At 44.9% G+C, this 20,503-nt stretch overlaps 1 long non-coding RNA gene across 1 annotated transcript; it reads left to right on the forward strand.

Annotated features, from left to right (window-relative positions):
* The first annotated feature begins 4,895 nt into the window (after nucleotides 1-4,895).
* Nucleotides 4,896-7,089, forward strand: LOC131569881 (uncharacterized). The gene is made up of 6 exons (XR_009275812.1): nucleotides 4,896-4,992; nucleotides 5,327-5,362; nucleotides 5,680-5,706; nucleotides 6,150-6,185; nucleotides 6,701-6,733; nucleotides 6,947-7,089. It is a non-coding gene; the product is annotated as an uncharacterized LOC131569881 (long non-coding RNA).
* Nucleotides 7,090-20,503: the final 13,414 nt, after the last annotated feature.

Here is a 20,503-nt window from a genome sequence, read left to right on the forward strand (position 1 = left end):
CGTTCCAGATTATCCCAGCCTTGCCTCCATGGGCTCTGCACTCACCTGCTCCTGGTTTGGGATCATTGGAAGATGGAAATGTTCCCAGTTTGGTGTCTGGGGCAGGGATGGGCAGGAGAAGTGACCAGGGCGAGGCTGAGGTGCAGCTGATCCGCCCTGGGCTGTGTCCCTGCCTCTCCCTGGCAGCAACCTGGAAAATTCCTGATTTTCCTCTCATCCTTCCCAAGGGATTTCTTCCACACTCAGGTTCCAAATCAATTCCTGGCCTGGCCATTTTCCCCAGGCTGTGACCACAGGGGGAAACAGAGGAGCCTGATCGGCCCATATTTACATCTTGTGAGAGCCTGGATGAGGGATGTGGGACTCCACACAGCTCTTCAAAATGCAGTTTATTGAGCATAAAATGCGGTTTATTGTTTCTAAAATTCAGTTCATTGTATCCAAAATGCAGTTTATTGTATCAAAAATGCAGTTTATTGTACCTAAAATGCAGATTATTGGACCAAAAATGCTGATTATTGCTCAAAAAATGCTCTTTATTTTACAGAAAATGCAGTTTGTTGTATCCAGGAAGTTCCAGCAGTCCAGGGTCTTGCCTCTTGAACCCCCATTTTAAAACCCCAAAATTCTACATTTTCACCCTGTGATAAATTCCCTGTCATTCTACTCAAACTCTTGTGGCTTGGAGCTCCTGCATTTTGGAGACAATAAACTGGATTTTGGGTACAATAAACTGCATTTTGAAGAGCTGTGTGGAGTCCCACATCCCTCATCCAGGCTCTCACAAGATGTAAATATGGGCCGATCAGGCTCCTCTGTTTCCCCCTGTGGTCACAGCCTGGGGAAAATGGCCAGGCCAGGAATTGATTTGGAACCTGAGTGTGGAAGAAATCCCTTGGGAAGGATGAGAGGAAAATCAGGAATTTTCCAGGTTGCTGCCAGGGAGAGGCAGGGACACAGCCCAGGGCGGATCAGCTGCACCTCAGCCTCGCCCTGGTCACTTCTCCAGCCCATCCCTGCCCCAGACACCAAACGGGGAACATTTCCATCTTCCAATGATCCCAAACCAGGAGCAGGTGAGTGCAGAGCCCATGGAGGCAAGGCTGGGATAATCTGGAACGGCCCCTGGGATGTGCAGGGCAGGGAATGTCCCTGAGCCAACACCATTCCTGAATGGTGCACCAAGGAGGCACAAAGCACCAAAATACAACAGGAAAACCTTCCAGATCACTGCTGGCTGGTCAGTTGTGCACAAAGGAGGAACAGAGCAACAAAAAACAACAGGAAAACCTTCCAGATCACTGCTGGCTGCTCAATTGTGCACAAAGGAGGCACAAAGCACCCACAGATAACAGGGAAACCTTCCAGAACCTTCCAGGTCACTGCTGGCTGCTGAATTCCCCATCAAAGGAGGCACAAAGCAGGCACAGATAAAATTAAACCCTTCCAGGTCACTGCTGGTGCTCCCCAATCCAAGGCAAACAGTCGGGGCAGGCCCTGCAGGGTTTCCCCCCTGTCCCACCCCAGGTCCCTGCAGTGCCCCCGAGCAGGGAACATCTCCTGGAAATGTCCCTGGGTGTCCGTGGGCAATGGAGGCTCTGGCAGCTCTGGGAGCCCTGCCAGAGAGGGGGATACAATAAACTGCATTTTGAGTACAATAAACTGCATTTTGGGTACAGTAAACTGCAATTTGGGTACAATAAACTGCATTTTGGGTACAATAAACTGCATTTTGCCAGGGACTGTCCCTGCTCTGAGCTCTCGGGGCCACCTGGGGAAAAACCCTGCAAAGAACTTGGGTTGGAAATTATAAAAGTTTAATGGTAATAAAATGTTTATAAAAAATAGCAATGCAGTTAGTGTAGTAATAATTTGGATAATTTGCATTAGGACAATATGAGACAATCAAAACAAAGAGTTATGGACAGTCTGGGTACCTTTCTCTGGGCAAAATTAGCACAAGGAAGGACCCACATTAACAGAGGATTAACCCTGAAAAACAATAGCCCTTTGCATATTCATACCCCTCATACATGATGCATAAATTCCATTCAAACACAGGATTCTGTCTGGTCAGTGTCAGCTTCTTCCTCTGAATTTTAACAGCACATTCAAGGTGGGGAAAAGTTCATTTTTTATGATAAGAAACCAGTAAATTCTCTGAAAGATTTAGGTGCCCTGTAGCTGCTATCTCAGTGCAAGTCCTTTCTTTAAAAAAAAGTATCTCACATAGCAGAGTTTCTATTTTAACATTATGTTATAACCTAAAATTAGATTTACCACACTCTAAAAAAATTAACCCAGCACAACTTTCTGACACAGCACATACAATTTCCATGTGAATATTTGCCCAAAGCCAATGATAAAATCCCATTTTCCCCCGTGCCAGGGCTCAGGGCTGGGCTGGAGCCTCGGGCAGGAAGGGGAGCCCTGCTCAGGGCCAGCCCTGAGGCTCTGGGAGCTGTTGGGATGTTGGGGGACACCAGGCAGGGGATAGACTCTGAGCCTGGGGAACAGCAGAGATTTGATACCAGGATGGCAAAAGCAAAGGGAGCTGTGAAAATTAGACCTGGATTGCAAGGAGATTAAATGAGACAGGTTCAGCAGAAAAGGAAAATCTCATTAAACTCTGCCAAATGTATTTATTTGCATATTTAATATTTATTTGCATCTATTAATTATATTTTCTTTCTTTATTTTTTTATTTAGCATATTTATTATTTATTTGCATAAATTTGTCTGTGTGATTGTTACCCAATCATTCCAGCACACATTGCTGGTCTCCCTGAAATGGGATATATTATTATATATTTATTATATTAGTGGTGTTATTAGTATTTATTATATTTATTATAATAATCTATAGTTATAAATCTATATATTATATAGATTATTCTATCTAAATGTAATATATATTTTTATAGAAAATATATATTATAATACTATCTAATTATTATGTTTATTATATATAATAAATATTATATTGATAATATATGATATTAATAATTTAACGATTATAATAATTTAATAAATTAATATACATAATATATAATTATATATAATTTAATAATATATCATTATATATTATTAAAATATCTATTATATAATTTAATATACATTATAATAATTATAATATTATTTTTAAAATAATAAATAATAATACTTTAATATTAATAATTAAAATATATATATAATGGTATGTCCCCAATATATTATTATGTATTTATTGTATCCCACAATAAAATCAGATTCTTATCCCCAAATCTCTCTCCATGGCTCACAGGAGCAGGATTGGATTGGGAGATCCAGCAGGGTTGGATTGGATCCAGTGGGATTTGGGGAATCCAGCAGGGTTGGGGGATCCAGCAGGGTTGGATTGGGGGATCCAGCAGGATTGGATTGGGGGATCCAGCACAACTGGGGGGACCCAGCAGGATTGGACTGGGGGGATCCAGCAGGGTTGGATTTGGGGATCCATCAGGATTGGGGGATCCAGCAAGATTGCGGGATCCAGCACGACTGGGGGGATCCAGCAGGACTGGGGGCATCCAGCCGGATTGGTTTGGGGGATCCAGCAGGATTGGGGGATCCAGCAGGACCCAGTGGGGCTGGGTGGAACAGTGGGGCAGGCAGGGGATCTCCCCTGGGCTTCAGGCCCCAGCACATCCGTGTGTCTGTCTTGGATGGCTCCAGGGGGGTCTCAGAGCCTTGGGCACAGAGCCCAGGACAGCTGGGACTGGGATTGTGACCCTTGGAGCAAATCCCCACCTTGATGGGAAGAATTACAAGGCAAGAGAGTTTGAGTGGAATGCGAGTGAATTTGTCACAGGGTGAAAATGGAGAATTTTGGGGTTTTTAGAATGGGGGTTCAGGGGACAAGATGGGGGGATCTGGGTGTGTCCAGCCTTTGTCTTTCTTCTTCTTCTTGGCCTCTGTCCTCTGGGTGATGGTGGCACTTTTGGGTTAGTTTAGGGTAGAAGCTCACTGTCTAACACAAGTCATAGGTATTGGGAAGGAATTGTAAATATTGTATGTGGAATTTTGAAAAAAAATATAAATCTAAAATACATAAATAAATAGATAAACAAATATAATATAATTATAAATAAATAGATAAATATAATATATAAAAAAGTGTATAAATATATACAAAATAGAATACATAAATAGACAAAAACATTATAAGTATAAATAAACATTATAAATATAAATAAATTAATATGAATAAAATATAAACATAAGATATATAAAAATATGTAAAAATATGTAAAAATTATAATATATAAAAATATGTGTAAATAATAATATATACATATCCCTAAAATATATAAATATAAAGTAGAAATAAAAATATATAAAAAGATAACATCACCCCGAAGGAGGTAGAGTGCCTGGAGTGTCTTGCTGAGTGGACCTGGGCAGGCCAGAGAAAGAATTTTATAGATAAAAAACAATAAACAACCTTGGGAATGAGAAATGAGGAGGTCTGGCTCCTCTGACTGCCAGGATGGGAAAAGAGACTTTGTGCCACATCTGGGGTCACCCTGAGCAGCAAAACCCCGAGACTGGGGAGCTGTTGGAGGATGGACTGTGTTGGACTGGGGGTTGTCCCCACAGGGTCCCCAGGTGCCTTTGGCTCCCTGCCTGCCCCCCTTGGCCCCCCAGGTGCCTGGGCCCTTCCAGGGGCAGCTGCCCCGTGCAGGAAGCTGGAGGGATGCCGGGTGAGGTGGGTGGATCTGTGCCACAGGTGGGGTGGGATGGGCTCTGTGCCAGGGCTGGGCTTGTGGCCAGGGCTGGGGGCTGTGCCAAGCTGGGCTTTGGCCTGGGGGCTGGCAGGGAGGGTGCAGGGAGGAGTTCCGGCAGGGATAAAGGTGCTCCTCACCTGCTGCAGCCTCAGGCAGCGCTGCCCAGAGCCAGAGGAAGATGAAGGTGGCTGTTCTCAGCGTGGCCCTGCTCTTCTCCATCCTGCTGTGCCTGCCAGCTCAGAGCCAGGTGAGGCTGCAGGGCCCCAGGCTGGGCTCAGGGCTGGGGTCTCCCCAGAAATCCCATCCCATCCCATGGATCCCATCCCATCCTTTTGGGACTCCCCATCCCATCCCATTTATCCCACCCCATCCCATCCTATTGATCCCATTGATCCCATCCCATTCTTTTGGGGCTCCCCAAAAATCCCATCCCATTCTTTTGGGGCTCCCCAAAAATCCCATCCCATTCTTTTGGGGCTCCCCAAAAATCCCATCCATTTCATGGATCCCATCCCATCTCATCCTTTTGGGGCTCCTCATCCCATCCCATCCCCTGACCAACCTTTGCTGTCCCTGCCCAGGCCGACATGGAGGGCAGCGGAGTGATCTGTGCTGGGGTGAGACTGGGGGCACTGGGGGCACTGGGATGGACTGGGATGGACTGGGGGGCACTGGGAGATACTGGGATGGACTAGGGGAACTGGAATGGACTGGGGTCACTGGGATGGACTGGGATGGACTGGGGTCACTGGGATCGACTGGGAGATACTGGGAAGGACTGGGGGGGAACTGGGGGCACTGGGGGGCAGTGGGGAGCAATGGGGGGCACTGGGGGCACTGGGGGGCACTGGGGGCAATGGGGGACAATGGGGGGCAATGGGGGCAATGGGGGACACCCCAGCGACCTTGGGGACATCTCCTGCTCTCCCCACAGCGAATTGGTGGCATTAGTGATGGCCAGGTGGGTACCAGTATAGCCCAGTATAGCCCAGGACATCCCAGTACAGCCCCCAAATACCCAATTCCCCCAAATATCCAAATCCCCAATCCCCCAATCCCAAACCCCAAACTCCCAAATTACCAAATCTGCAATCTCCAAATCCCAAATCCCCAAAACCCAAATCCCTAATCCCTCAAATCCCCCAAATCCCCAAATCACCACAACCCAAACCCCTACAATCCCCAAATCCCTCAATCCCCAAATCCCAAATCCCCCAAATCCTTAAATTCCCAAATCCCCAAACCCCCAAACCTCAAATCCCCAAATCCCAATCCCCCAATCCCCAAACCCCAAATCCCCAAATCTCCCAATCCCCAAAATCCCCCAATCCCCAAATCCCCAATCCCCAAATCCCAAATCCCTAAACCCCCAAATCCCAAATCCCCTTTGCTCTGCCCCTGCAGTCCGGGATCGTGGGAGGCATTGGGGGCTGCATCAAGGTGAGACTGGGGGAACTGGGATGGACTGGGATGGACTGGGGGATCTGGGATGTACTCGGATGGACTGGGATGGGCTGGGGAGGAACTGGGATGGACTGGAGGATACGGAGGGAACTGCGGAATACTGGGATTAACTGGGCTGAACTGGGGGGAACTGGAAGATACTGGGATGGACTGGGGGGAACTGGGGATACTGGGGGGGAACTGGGATGGACTGGGGGGAATCGGGGGGAGCTGGGATGAACTGGGATGGAATGGGGGGAACTGGGGGAACAGGGGGATACTGGGGGGGAACTGGGATGGACTGGGGGGAATTGGGGGGAACTGGGATGGACTGGTATGGGATGGGGGGAACTGGGGGAACAGGGGGATACTGAGGGGGAACTAGGATGGACTGGGGGGCACTGGGGGGCACTAGGGAATATTGGGGGCCAGTTGGGCCCCCCGCCCGGCTGGGCTGGTGACCCCGCGGTGACCCCGTGGTGACCCCGGTGCCCTCTGCCCCCTCTCTGCAGAAACCCAAAGGCTTCGGAGTGCAGAGGGCTGAGGTGGGTACCCGGAGCTGTGCTGGGGATGGCACTGGGGGCAGGCCAGTACCCCCCAGTGCCCCCCAGTCCCCCCCAGTTTGCCCCAGTTTGGGATGGTCCTGGGGTCTCTGGGGGAGTTTGGATGTCTCTGGGGGGCTCTGGGGACGCACTGGGGTCACCCTGGCGTCACCCTGGGGTCACCCTGGGGTCACACTCAGCTCCTGTCCCTGTCAGGCCGTCAGGATTTGATCATTCCTGGAGAGCTGCCCTGGGAGCCTGGGAATGGCCCTGGAACAACTGATAATTGATAATCGATAATCAATGATTGATAATCAATAATCAATAGTCAATAATCAAAAAACCCTTCAGCAAAGCAACTCTGTGTGTTCATGGGTGCTTTTCTCATATGGATGGGTGTGTGCTCATGCCCCTGTCCCTCTGTCTGTCCCTCTGTCTGTCCCTGTGTCTGTCTGTGTCTGTGTCTGTCCCCTGTCTGTGTGTGTCCCTCTGTCTGTCCCTGTGTCTGCCTACTGTCTGTTTGTCTGTCCCTGTGTCTGTCCCTATGTCTGTCCCCTGTCCGTCTCTCTGTCCCTGTGTCTGTCCCCCCTCACCCAGCCCTGGGGGTCTCTGGTTTCTCCCCCACACTGAGCGGAGCCACTCTGGGGCTCCCAGGGCTCCCTCTGCCTTCCTGGGCAGGGCAGGCTGAGACACTGCTCACAGCGCCTCCATCATCTTCATCATCGTCATCATCATCATCACATATCCCAGCACCCACACTATGGTCCCATTAATCACCAACATCCTCCTCATCCAACACCACTGACACCGTCACCATGACACTGCTCACACCATCATCATCATCATCATCATCATCAGCTTCATCATCAGCTTCATCTTCATCACCCACACCTGTAAATGAGGGATGTGGAACTCCAGGCTGCTCTCCAAAATGCAGTTTATTGTACACAAAATGCAGTTAAAATGCAGTTTATTATATACAAAATGCAGTTTATTGTACACAAATTGCATTTCATTGTCTCCAAAATGCAGTTCATTGTATACAAAATGCAATTTATTGTACAGTAAGTGCAGTTTATTCCATCCAAGGTGTCACAGCAGTCCAGGGCCGTGGCTGACAGAGCTGTGCCCACAGCTGTCAGCTCCAGCTGCAGGCAGGCCTGGAGACCCTTTGGTTTTGCATATATTATATACTTTTTTTATATATTTTTAATTTATTTTTTACTTTATTTTATTTAAATAGATTTTTTATTTATTTTAAAATTTTATTTTATATATTTATTTATTATTTTAATTTTTCACTATTATTTTAATATATTTTTATTTTATATTTTTAGTTATAAACTTCAGAAAAGAGATTTATGATATATTTTCTTATACATTTATTATATTATATACTCTTCTTTGATGAGCATCTTAATACAGCAGAACCAATCTATACCTTAACTGTTATCCATAGCCTATCATAACCACTACAATTACCATATTCAATCACTAAAATTTAGTTCTCCAATCACTAAAAGTTAGTACATTACAATTTAAGCTAGAAGTTGTTTTTCAGTTTTCTTGCAGTGGAAAATTCTGAGACCTTTTTTCTACTTGTAGCTTTGCTGCCTTGTTTGCCTGCGCTATCTTCCTGCTTGGTAAAAACATCTTCTTGTTTGAGGTGGGTTTATCCTTTGCTCTAAGTCATAAAAACTTCTTCTAACTAACACACCCTTTCCTTCTTGGTTATCCAGTAAGACTGGCTCACCAATACTTTTCTTCTATATCAAAACTTGCTTTCATTTCTATTCCTTCATCAGATTCTACATTTAAAAATCCTTCTGCCATACATGCATATCTGTGAGAGTTCCTTGTCAAACTTTCATCCTGCCCAACATTTATCCACAATGGGACCAGTGCCCTCCCCAAGAGTGTGTCCCCTACAGCAGAACCAGCATTGACCCTGCCAGTGTGATCAGTACCCACAGCATTGACCCTATCAGTGTGATCAATACCCACAGCAGGACCCTCTCATTGTGATCAATACCACCAGCATTGACCCTGTCAGTGTGATCAATACACATAGCAGAACCCTGTCACTGTGATCAATACCCACAGCAGGACCCTCTCAGTGTGATCAATACGCACAGCATTGACCCTATCAGTGTCATCAATACTGTCTTGATTTGCAAAGACGGGAGTCTGCTAAGGAAGGCAGGAGCCACCTCTGAAATGGAGAATGTAAACCCTCCCCACCCCTCTGAATTGCTATAAATTTTAAATTAAGGGGCTCTCAGGCAAAAATATGGGAGCAGGAAATAACTGTTCTTTAATAGGGAAAGGAAAAATATAAAAAGATAAAATTAACAGTGCGGTACACTAGAACAACACTGACAGAGTCAGAACCCAACCTGATACCCTGTGGGTTGGGGTGTTGGTGGCAATCCAATTGGAAATGTGGCTGCAGCCCTCCTGAAGTGTCAGGTGTGGTTCTGTTGGAGCAAGGGGGATCTGTAGAGAAGGATGTATTCTTCCTCCGAAGACCCAGTGGGAAAAGAGATAGCCGCTGTTCCTCTGGGAAATCCCATGGAGAAAGCCGTGCTGGTGTCTCAAAAACCTCTGGATTATATCTGGGTAGCAATGCTTGGCTCCTCCCTCTGGGCTCATATCTCACAATGGGATGTTATAGTTCTTATCAGTCATGCAGAGACATTCAATAGTCTGTTACCAGCAGATGTCCCCTCCCAGCGAGGTGTGATTGTGGTCACTCAAAGAGAGAGATAAGGCAAACTGCCCACTTGACAAAAGATAATCTGCCATACAGATGGTAATAGAAAACGTCTTGCATTGCAATCTTCAACAGACCAACCTGGTCACAACTGACCCATGGTTGCATGAGGTTTCCCGGTGTCACCATGGTCACTGTCAGAGGCTGGGTGAGATCAATGTCCTGAGACACCATGGGATGAACTGTCAGTCAGTCACACAGTGGGGACAGTGCTAACCCAGCCCCGATTGCCCGAGCAATCAGAAATCCCACCTGGGGGGAGGCTCACAAAGGCCTGGGGGCTTAAAAACACCAAGCACAAGGTCAGCCCCTGGTATGCACTCTGCGTTCTCCTGGGGTTTGTGTCTCACCCACACTGGAACCCTAGGAACTGATAGTCATATGCGTGTCTTGCTATAGAGCTTCTGTCTTTCTGTCTCTCTCTTTTCTCCTTCTAATGCTCTTTATATAGAACATTTTTGGGTACCTCAACAGCTTACATGTTTAAAGGTTTCTAGGTGAAATGAGCTAAGGTAATGAAGTTGCTGCTATGATAAATGTTTTCTGTGTAATTGGATGTTGCATTGAAACCTCTTCCAAAGTTTCTTGATTTTGTGTACTTTGGCAGTAAAATTTTGTGTCATTTTGGCCTCTTGTGAATATTGGGCTGATGTTTCACCTTTGCACCAAACATGAGTAAAGGAGCCTTTGCTTACCTCCAGCATTTCAGTGTTCTGGGTTGTTACACCCCACAGGCTCACAGTGGCCTCTTGTTTCCACACTGGCCCCTTGGTTCCATGGGCCCCAACAGTGCCACAACGATCCCCTTGGTTCCACAACTTCCCACAGTGTTGTAGAGAATACATTGTTCAAGGAGTTAATATAAAGTTCCAATGACAGTTCTAGATTGTTTGTTTAATGTCTTATAGTTATGTAAAGTTCCAATGTTAGTTATTAATTGCTTGTTAAAGGTTTTATAATTATGTAAATCTCCTTACCGTTGGGTATTACCCCCGCTGCTCCCACTCTCTTCCAAAATGGCGAAGGATCCGAGATCATAAAGAAGATTATTATGTCACCTAATAAGCAAATATGAAACTCCCATAGGACTTAGCAGAAAAGGATTACATAACAAAAATCCCTAAAACAATGACCAACCATGCAATAAAGAATCGCAATAAATAACACCTCTAAACAGAGAGAACATAAGATAGTATCAAAGACCCTGGTCAGAACTTTTCACCTTCGTCAGCCTAACCAGAGCGGGCCAAGAGCAGTATAAAGACTATGAACCTGATGCCAAGAGGCACCTACTCAGAGACTCTTGTGAGGAAAAAGACCCAGCTCTGCTGCACGATGGAGCTGACCTCCTCCTCCTCCTCCTCCTCCTCCTCCTCCTCCTCCTCCACACCATCTCGGGAGGAGCGTGGTGTGCGCACAACCCATGGGTCCCCTACCTAGACTGTTTCCAGTAAAGCTGAAATCACTAAAGAGCTGATCACGTGCCATTCATACCAGTCTTACCAGTCTTGGGGACTGGTCTGCGATAGGCCACACCCGAAGAGGACTGAGGGCCTCCAGGATATCTGGCCCTATCTGGAGCGGTCGGCAGCAGCCTAGGAACAAACAGTGTGGAGGAACATCGGTAAGTGAAGCCGGTGGCAGGAGTAGGAGGCAAGCAAAAGAAGTGTGTGTGCAACAGGGCCCAGCAGCTCGGAGCCCCAAAGCAGCTGTGGCCCTCCCAGCACCGCGGTTCTGGACTCCTGCGAGGGGACCGGCCACAAACAGAGGGAAGCAAGGGAAGCCTGAGTGAGTGAGAGGCCCACCTTATCCCGCCTCCCAGGGGGATAAGGTGGGCCCCCCTCCGGGCGTGCAGAGGAACAGAAATGCGAGTGGCACACAAGGGATCGGCCTTCCCCCTTAAGGATTGGTAGGCGCCCTCAGGGCGTGCTGAGGGTGGCAGACGAATTGGTGAGTTGGCACGCAAACCCCGAACGGAGTTCCAGGTGCGTGGAGGATCGGGGCAGTGTGAGTCGCACACAATCCCTGGAGTGGGTGCACACGGGTCCCTATGGGAGTTTGGGGTGCCCTGAGTACAGCAGCAGCACTGAGTAGAGCCAAGAGGGCCCCAGTGCCCAGGGTGGGACGGCAGTGCTGGGGGATCATTGTGCCGCGTGTCAGGCAGAAACCGTAAACCCACTGGAGGCCCCTGGGGGGACTGGGGTCAAAGGGCAGGGCAGGGCTGGGCTTACAGGGCAGGGCATGGCTGGACCTGCCCCTTCCTCCCCCACACACAAAATGTTTATTGCCAGCAATCTCCTCCAGTCTGTCATAACAGGCAATGTTGGAGGTGAAATCCCAATTGTGGCCATGGGCACCTGGCTGAGAAGGACAGTTCTTTTCCATAGGAAGGAAAGCACAAAACCCCAAGACTTGGAAGGCAGGTGAGAGCCTCAGTAGGCCAAGGCCAGCCAGACTTGTCAGTAATAGCAGATTTTGGATATAGGGAATTTTGGAGGTGGAAACCCAATCTCGGCCATGGGCACCTTGACAAGCAGGACAGTTCTTTCCCATGGGGCGGAGAGCATGCAGCCTACCCCAATGTTTCGGGATCGATGAGAGGTGACCATTGTGAAAGTACTGCCAGCCAGACTTGTCCTGGTGATATTGCTATGGGAAGAATGCCTGGATATAAGGAAATTTGGAGGTGAAATCCCAATTCTGGCCATGGGTGCTGTTGGAATCCATAAGGTTAGAGGATTTTTAAGAAATGGTTAAAAGAAGTATGTAGGCCTCAGACTGAAGTTTTGTTAGCATTGTAGAAAAGTTTCCCATGCAAGCAGAAAAGTTTCCCAAGCAGTAGATGTGACAAAATAACAATAGGTCTCTGTGGAATTGGCTTTAGGATGGCAACAAGGTTATTTAATGTATATCTTTAGAAGGTTAGCATGAATAGAACTCTGTTCTTTGTCTCTTATGAACTAGTCTTTGTTTTAGCTACGATTACGTATGTTTTATAAGATTGGATAGAATGCTTGTCAATATGTGTTTTCTGTGTCTGATTGGCTGAAACTAGTCTGAGATGTTTTTATGTATTGCGGTATGAGCCCTGCTTGAGGAGACATTTTTTGGGTGTGGATCAGTGAGCTGTCATGTCTCCATTTTGTATTTTGAGGCTGATGTGCTGGAAATAAAAGCAAAAGTCTCTTCACTGGTCTGGTTACAATGTTATCCATATTTGGATATTTTGCCACGGCCTAGTGGGTTCCTTTTTTAAGACGTGGGTTCCTGACACCATTGGACTTATACCTGTCCCGTCCCCCGCATACTGGCGCCCAACGTGCTTTCACTTGAGCCTCCTGGCTCTCATTTGAATTCTTATCCACTGATCAAACAAGGTGAAACTGAATCTTATGGTTCTTTTCTGGATAGATTAACTCAAGCAGTTGAAAGGCAATGTCCAGATGAACAAGCCCGCTCATATATCATTCAAAATCTTGCTTCTGTAAATGCTAATAATGAATGTAGAAAAATTATTTTAGCTTTGCCTGATCAGCCTCCAACAATTACACAGATGCTAACAGCTTGCAGTAGACTTATGGGTTCACAAAATGCTGCAAATTCACAGGTCAATGCTTTGGAAAAAACACTGGAACACAATTTGACACAACGAATGGATAAAATTGAAAAGCTTTTAGAAAAACAAGAAAAACGTTGGGAAAATTCTGTTAATGCTGTACAAGTAGATTCTAATAAAAAGCCTGTCTGCTTTGGTTGTGGTAAACTAGGGCACCTTAAAAAGGATTGTCGTGGGATATCAAATCAAAATTCTATTTGCCCTCAATGCCGAAAAGGAAGGCATCTTGCTAAATACTGTCACTCACTATTTGACATCAATGGTAACCCACTGTCTTTAAACTTCAGAAACAGCGCGTTCCACCGCGCTCAGACACAAATAGTGGTCCCCACTGGCAATCAGATCTCAGACCAAGTGATGATGGCATGTCAGCCATTTGTCTCTCAACCAGCCCAACCTCGAATGATCCCAGCTCAGCAATTTCTAACACAAGGGTTGAATTGAGTTCCTCAAAACTAATTCATCTTTTAAATAATTTTTGCTGGGTGAATATTCCAACTGGGCTGATCAATTCTTGTCAACAAGGACAAGATTTTTTAATTTTGGGCAAAGCAAATACAAATTACTGGGACAAAATGTGTAAAAGATGGGAATGAAAAAGTGTCAGTACCTCCTAAAATTGTTTGTGCAGGGACACTGCCACCTGAATTGGATTCTGTTGGGCCTGGGGTGGAGGCTAAGGTGGCTGCTTCCACTCGGGAAGTTGTATGTTGTGGTGTGTTGGTATGTTCTGTTTCTCCCCCCTTTTTGTTATGATGGTTCTGTCCTCCCAGTTTTCCCCGCCCTAGTTTCTGTCCATTATTTAGTTGCTATGGTTGCCCCCATGTTATGTAATTTCCCCGCTCTGTATCTCCAAATATGTACAGTCTTCTCTCCTACCTGGGCCCAGTCAATCACTCCCCACCACTCCCAGTCTTCCAGAATGTTCCTCTCGGTGGGAGTAGTGATTGGCTGAGGTCCCGGGGCCCCTCCTTTACAATGTATCGATTGGTTTTCCCTTACAGTCTATTATGTTAAGCTCATCCCCTGCCCCTCCCTGATTGATTTTCTGTAAATCCCTCCCCCAGTTACCACCTCCCTTTATAATCCTATGCCCAACCTCTTTTTTCTCTCACTCCCTGCTGGTCGTCCCCTGGGACATGAAACCCGTTTGACCCCAGCAAGTGTCCGGCTCTTTTTCTGCTCCACCCTTTCCAGCAGCTCTCCACCGAGACCTCGTCCTGCAGGCACAGCCCAAGGCTTCTACCGCCGAGGGGTGTCTGAAGCTGCCAGCCCTGGGGCCCCGCCACTGGGGCTGACACCCCCTGCTGCAGTGGGACTGTTGGCCACCCTCTCAGCTAGCCAGGTCACAAGGTCTCCGGCCATGGTCATCGCTGCAGTTGTGGTTCCGGGGAACTCTTTTTCTGTTAAGCAAAAACATGGTTGTTCTGGTGTTTGTCAATCTATAGATACAGAGAAAGAAAAATTGGCTTTAAGGGTGGAGTCCTTTGAAAGGATGGATAACTCTCAAAAACCTGAAAAAACACGGGCTGAGTTTTTAAAGTGTCATGATCATAATTCTTGTATTTTAAAACAAAACCATCTAAGTTTAAAACCTAGATTTGGGGACTCCCAAGCTGAGTTTTTCTTGGCAGGGAGACAATGTGAAACTTGTGGTAAAGTATTGAACTCAAGGTTAAAAGACCAATGTGGCAATGTTCCCAGAACCGGGGAACACGCCTCCCTCCCGGCCCCTTTGGGCCAGACTTCAGAGGAGGCATGTTGTTTGCGGGAGTCCACCCCTGACTTTTATGGCCGAGTTCCCGGAACTGGCTGAGTTCCCGGAGTTGGCAGAACTCCTGGACAAGAGTACAGTGTCCCTGTCAGGAATTTGGATTTGGGCAGAGTGCCTGGAAGGTTTGGATTTAGTGATTTTTCAGAATCAGAAAATGCATTGATTTGAAGTAAAGGTTAACCTGTCATTGATCGAAGTCACAATTTTGATTTTCCATTGAATTTACCTGATTGGTCATACATTAATCAGAAACTGGAAAAATATTCGGATTTAAAAGAACAATATCTTGCTTTACCAGTAAAATATGGAAGAAATTATAGAAATCCAAAATATGAAAGACTTGATCATCGTGATATAAAGGATTTGCGACAGGCTTTGAAAGAGAGTGGATTTTCTTCTCCTTATTTTAATAGTGTGTTGAAAAATACTTTTAACTCTTATGACTTAGTTCCTGCTTATTGCAGGAATGTGGCTTCTCTGATTTTAACCAATTCACAGTACCTACTATGGGAATTACAATGGAAAAAACTACTTAACAAGTTGGTTGAAGGATATACAAATACTGATTATGCTAATCTAGATGTTGCTCAATTAGCTGGTGATTCACCTTACAATAGGCCTGAAAATCAAGCATCTGAACTGCCTCGGCCTGTGTTAACAGACATTAAAGATGCTGCATGACCTGAGGAAAATCAATGAAGTGATTGAAGACATGGGTCCTCTTCAACCTGGACTTCCTTCTTTGCCCATGATCCCAAAGCATTGGCCTCTCATTGTAATTGTTTCAAAGGACTCTTTTTTTCATATTCCACTTCATCCTGATGACGCTCCAAGATTTGCTTTTTCAGTTCCCGTCATCAACCGAAGTGAACCCATTTGAAGATACCACTGGAAATCACTCCCACAAGGAATGAAAAATTCGCCTGTAATTTGTCAACATTTCGTTGCCCAAGCTTTGCATCCTGCTCGTCAAAAGTTTCCAAGATCCATGATTCTACACTACATGGATGATCTTCTCATCACAGCTTCTACACAGGAAGAGATGGAAGAAACTCGAGACTGTGTTGTTGCTGAAATTCAAAAAGCTGGACTTGAAATCTCTACAACGAAAATTCAAGAAGTTTCACCTTGGAAGTACCTGGGATGGAAGATGACTGAGACGACAATAACACCACAAAAAATTCAGATCCAAACCAGAGTCAACAACCTACAAGAGTTACAACAACTTCTAGGAGAAATCAACTGGGTCAGACCGATGTTGGGAATCGCCAATGATGAACTGAGTCCACTCTTTGATTTGCTGAGAGGAATTTACGACATTACTTCGCCAAGAACTTTAACCCCTGAAGCTCGTGCTGCTCTCGACAAAGTCACAGAAGCTCTTCAAAAAAGACAAGCTCATCGCTGCGTTCCTGAAAATCCTTTTATTCTTGCAATTTTAGGAGAGAAGATGCAGCTTTGTGGTCTCATTTTCCAATGGGATGCCACAGAACAAGATCCTTTGTTAATAATGGAATGGGTTTTTCCTCCCTACAGGTTTTCAAAGACCATTTTCTCAGTCTTAGAAATGATTGCATACATTATAATTTAGGCTAGAACCAGATTGTTAACTTTGGCAGGTCAAGAATTTTCAGTTATCTATTTGCCATTGAAAAATGATTACTTCAATTGGGCAATGCAAAATTCTGATGATTTACAATATGCATTTTTGGGTTTTCCAGGTGTTTTTTCTATACACTATCCAGCTCACAAACTACTGCAAGCAAAATTGAGTTACAGAGAAAAACCTAAATTAAGTGAAGAACCTTTAAATGCTGTGACTCTCTTCACTGATGGCTCTGGTAAAAGCCACAAGTCCGTTGTAACTTGGTTTCATCAAAAGACTAATGTTTGGGAATCTGATATTCAAGCAGTAGAGGGATCCCCTCAAATTGTTGAGCTTGCTGCAGTAGTTCGAGCTTTTCAGCTGTTTCCTCAGCCTTTTAATTTAGTCACAGATTCTGCTTATGTTTCTAATGTAGTCAGGAGAATAGAAGGTTCAATTTTAAAGGATGTTAGTAATGAAACTTTACATCGTTGGCTTTCATGTCTTTTTATAACTTTGCAATAGAGAACTAATCCATATTTTGTTTCTCACATTAGGGCGCATTCTTCACTTCCTGGATTTTTAGTGGAAGGAAATGCAAGAGTGGACAAGTTGACAGTGGTCATTTCTAACACATTGCCAAACATTTTTGAACAAGCAAAACTGAGTCATGCCTTTTTCCACCAAAATGCACAAGCACTCATGCGAAGGTTCCAAATCACTAAAAGTCAAGCCAAAGCTATTATTCATACTTGCCCTGACTGTCAGTTGGTACAACCTCCTGCTTCTACAGGAGCAATCAACCCCTGAGGCTTACAAAGCCTACAGTTGTGGCAAACAGATGTTACCTAATATCCTTCTTTTGGTAAATTTAAAAATATTCATGTTTCCATAGACACGTTCTCTGGTGCAGTTTTTGCTTCCCTTTACACAGGTGAAACTGGCAGCCATGCCTGTCATCATTTCCTGCAAGATTTGCTTCATTGGGTGTATCCCAAGAAGTAAAAACTGACAATGGTCCCGCATATATATCTCAAAAATTGGCCACATTTTTAAATTAATGGGGTGTTCAACACATTTTTGGCATTCCCCACTCTCCCACAAGCCAAGCAATCATTGAAAGAACACATCTAACCCTAAAACGCATATTAGATCAACAGAGAGGGGGAACAGAGATCACCCCACAGATGAGACTGAATAAGGCTCTGTATGTTTTTAATTTTCTAAATAGTTCAAGTACAGAACCAGATCCACCAATCTTTAGACACTTTTCAAATAACACACAGGCAAAACTGAAAGAACATCCTCCTGTTCTAATTAGAAACCCTGATTCTGGACAGATGGAAGGTCCGTTTCAATGAATAACGTGGGGCAAAGGGTATGCTTCTATTTCCACAGGTGCTGGAATTAAATGGGTTCCTGCCAAAAACGTCAAACCATATCACACTTCAGAACCTGTTGTCGAGCCCAGAACCGAGGAAGCAAGTACGCAGACGTGAACCGAATCGAAGGATCCCGGGTCTCGCCTGACGCCTCTTGTGCCCGACGTTCTTTGTGCATCAGTGGAACCCATGAACTCTGATTTTGTGCCAATATTATTTATAAGTATACTAATTGAATGCTGAATGTTTGTTTAACAAAGCTAATTTTTGGCTGAAAACTTAGGTTATTGTTTTTGTTTAGAAAGAATTCTGCCAAAACTTAGTTTCTGAAAGAGATGGGGCAAATTCAAATGGTATACTTGTTTTGCTTGATTTTAATTGTTTTTTGTCGTGCAGATTTACCTGTGGATCAACCGAAAACGAATGTTTGGGTGACCTTAGCCAAGGCTGCCGGATCGGATACTATATGTCTGTCTAATTCGGAACCAGAAAAGCCTTTTTCAACCTGTCTGGTTGGTGTGCCAGTGAAAGAGTTGCCTTTGGTCAAAAAACAATCTAATCGTAAACCAGGTGGAATTGACAATGGAAACAGGCCTTCCTTCAATTGGAACATTTGGTCCAAAAAACTTCTTAGGGCAGCATCTGAACCTCAAGAATTGGAAATCCTTGGTTCTTTGACCATGGATTTTTGTTTTACTTTCATGACTCGTGCCTGGCGAAAAGGTGATCCCCCTCATTATTTTGCATATAAAAATTTGAGTTTTTGGTGTAATGTTTCAAACAGTTGGGATGTGGTTCCAGAAACGGATCAATATCCACGGCAATTGCCGAAAGGGTATTGGTTCATTTGCGGAGACAGAGCTTGGCAAGGCATTCCAGCTCACCTTGAAGGTGGTCCTTGTAGCATTGGTATGCTCACCATAATTGCCCCCACTGCCAAAGCAGTGATGAAAAAGAAACAAAGGAAAACAAGAGCTGTTCCTCATTATGATGAGAATTGTCAGAGTGATTTTATGCCTTGGAATGCCGCCAGAAGGGTTTCAGCAGGTATATTTTTACCCCAATTGGCTTCAGCTGTGGCATTGAGACAATTAGATCGAGTTGGATTTTGGCTGAGCAAACAAGCTAATGCCACATCCTCGGCAATCAGTGATATGTTGACCAATGTTGATAGTATTAGACATGCTACTCTTCAAAACAGAGCAGCCATTGATTTTCTTTTACTGGCACAAGGACATGGTTGTGAGGAATTTGAAGGATTGTGTTGTATGAATTTGTCTGATCATTCTGAATCCATTCACAAAAGCAATCAAAAATTGAAGGATCTGACAGCCCAAATTAAAGAAGATGGAGGTTCCTGGTTGGATGATTTGTTTCAAAATTGGAGTTTTGCACCTTGGCTAAGGCAACTTTGCAGGATAGGTCTTTACATATTAGGTGTTCTAATACTGATATTGATAGTGGTACCTTGTATACTCTGTTGTGTTAGGCGAATAATGAACAAAACAGTCCGAGAAGTTATTGTCATTCAAGCAGGAGAATTAGGAAGTAGAAGCACGGAGAGTGTACGAAATCTCACGAAAGCAGTAGATGAGGGTATTGACATGAACGAAGGTTTTGAATTAAGGCCTTGGAATCGACCAGAGTTTTTTGAACGATAACTTGTGACAGTTGCCAAACGTGATTCATATCTCTTTCAGGGATTGGGTCTTAACAGCATTAAGTTGCTGTGCCATAATATAGCAATGCTTCAGTTTAGTGAAAATAGGTCTTCAACAGATAATAAGCAGAAATTTTGCAATAGAGCTATGAAACGCAAGTAGCAAGCGACAAGAAAATGAAAGCTTCTGGGTCAAACAGAGAGGGGGAAATGTTGGAATCCATAAGGTTAGAGGATTTTTAAGAAATGGTTAAAAGAAATGTGTAGGTCTCAGACTGAAGTTTTGTTAGCATTGCAGAAAAGTTTCCCATGCAAGCAGGAAAGTTTCCCAAGCAGTAGACGTGACAAAATAACAATAGGTCTCTGTGGAATTGGCTTTAGGATGGCAACAAGGTTATTTAATGTATATCTTTAGAAGGTTAGCATGAATAGAACTCTGTTCTTTGTCTCTTATGAACTAGTCTTTGTTTTAGCTACGATTACGTATGTTTTATAAGATTGGATAGAATGCTTGTCAATATGTGTTTTCTGTGTCTGATTGGCTGAAACTAGTCTGAGATGATTTTATGTATTGTGGTATGAGCCCTGCTGGAGGAGATATTTTTTGGGTGTGGATCAGTGAGCTGTCATGTCTCCATTTTGTATTTTGAGGCTGATGTGCTGGAAATCAAAGCAAAAATCTCTTCATTGGTCTGGTTACAATGTTATCCATATTTGGATATTTTGCCGCGGCCTAGTGGGTTCCTTTTTTAAGACGTGGGTTCCTGACACCATTGGACTTACACCTGTCCCGTCCCCCGCAGGTGCCTGGAGCAGAAGGACAGTCCTTTTCCATTGGGAAGGAAAGCACAGAGCCCCAGTGTTTTGGCAGCAGATGAGAAATGACCCTCAACATGCAAAGGTCACTTGGACCAGTCAGGCACTCCATGGGAGGCCAAACCAGCTAAACCTGTTCTGTGTTCCCTTGGTTTTATGAGGCTCCA

Source organism: Ammospiza caudacuta, chromosome 31, assembly GCF_027887145.1.
Source record: "Ammospiza caudacuta isolate bAmmCau1 chromosome 31, bAmmCau1.pri, whole genome shotgun sequence".
In the NCBI taxonomy this organism is placed as follows: domain Eukaryota; kingdom Metazoa; phylum Chordata; class Aves; order Passeriformes; family Passerellidae; genus Ammospiza; species Ammospiza caudacuta.